The sequence below is a fragment of the Poecilia latipinna genome, unplaced genomic scaffold (genome assembly GCF_001443285.1).
Source record: "Poecilia latipinna isolate Pla-1442-1.1 unplaced genomic scaffold, P_latipinna-1.0 Scaffold8017, whole genome shotgun sequence".
Classification (NCBI taxonomy): domain Eukaryota; kingdom Metazoa; phylum Chordata; class Actinopteri; order Cyprinodontiformes; family Poeciliidae; genus Poecilia; species Poecilia latipinna.
Window position 1 is genome coordinate 1 of NW_015120633.1, and position 1,442 is coordinate 1,442.

At 36.5% G+C, this 1,442-nt stretch overlaps 1 long non-coding RNA gene across 3 annotated transcripts; it reads left to right on the forward strand.

Annotated features, from left to right (window-relative positions):
* Window positions 1-267: 267 nt before the first annotated feature.
* On the forward strand, window positions 268-1,273 carry LOC106944311 (uncharacterized). Of its 3 annotated transcripts, none has more exons than XR_001424213.1 (3): window positions 268-324; window positions 918-1,005; window positions 1,111-1,273. It is a non-coding gene; the product is annotated as an uncharacterized LOC106944311 (long non-coding RNA). The 3 variants fall into 3 exon arrangements; XR_001424212.1 differs by lacking the exon at window positions 268-324 and adding an exon at window positions 541-598; XR_001424211.1 differs by lacking the exon at window positions 268-324 and adding an exon at window positions 636-772.
* Window positions 1,274-1,442: the final 169 nt, after the last annotated feature.

Sequence of the window (1,442 nt, forward strand, 5' to 3'; positions counted from 1 at the left end):
TTGTGTCATCATGACAAAGTTCCAGTCATTTGCACATGTAAAATTTTGGTCATTATAGTATCACAGGCAAATGTTCATGGGATACTAAGTTGATGTTGACTCTTCTGAAATTGTTAAACATAAACTCCAGAGGAAGATTTGCACCGGCGCTAAGGGGTGCTACTGCTAAACCCAACATGAACGAAAATGCCCGTGCGTTGTGTGATATGGTGGAAAAAGTCCTATTTCACGGAGTTACTTTGTCAGTATCGTTTTGATATTAAGTAATGTCCCGGCGGAAAACAACAGATGACACCACGGCTGTCCAACAAGGCCGAACTCACGGTAAGAAAGCTTTTATGAATAGCAAGCACGTGCAGCGAGGCGAGTTGCTTTGTTTGTTTCTTACAGAAAGCGGTCTGTCATTTTCATAATGCCAAAACAAGTGTAGGGTTTTGTTTTGTATTTTTTATTACATGTGATGTTCTGAACTCTTAAAAATACTCGCATCTTCTTTTATTTTTTTCAGATATGAAAAATGGCCAAGCCTCCACAGCCAGGCCTCAGATCATGGTGCCGAGGCGCTCTTACGGAGTCCACCAGGACGAAGTGAAATTCAGTAAGTTATGATTCCACATTTAGTCAATAGTGAACACTCGCATATGTGTAAGGAAAACTGATCTTCCAGTTATTTTATGTATTTTGTTATAACGCAATACAGCAAGGCAGAGTGTGGTAAGCAGTAGAGATCGACAACACGGAGGATGGATATAAGGACGGAGCCATGAAGCCGGTTTGTATTATGTACAGTCACTGCGTTGATTCCCGATTGTACAATGGCTGGTTGAGAATAATTTTAACTTATTTACTTATGTATTTTTGAGAAAGCGATATATTTGCTACAATATATTTTTTAAATTTTACATTTATTTCCACAGACTCCACAGAATGGGAGTCACATTTGTGTCAATCAGAATCTTCAGGAACGTTCTGATGTCCGTGATGAGGACAGAGATGCAACTGTGTGTGAGTATCTACTATTTTAGAATGTTGATATTTTATGCTTCAGTATTGTTTATGTACATAATGTAATTATGCTATGTATTGACAATGCACAAAAATGTTTTCCAGCTGCATCCAGGACCTACTGCCAGTCATCCAGAGAAGCAGCTAAGATTTATTACTAGAGATGTCACAATTCCTTGAACGATTAAAGTACTGTGATTTATTAAAATCCATCAAAGCAAATTATCTGCCTCAGAGTTTGTTGAATTATGTTTTACTATTTATTACCAACTGCTTTTAATTCTTTTTCTTTCAATTGTTTTCTTTTTTCATTAAAGTTTTTATTTTCTGTAAGAATGTTTTAATATAATGCAGTTTGTTTTAATGTCTTATGTGTGCATACTAAGCTGGAAGTTGCCAAACATTTTCACTGTAGTTTCATAAAGACGAAAAAATGC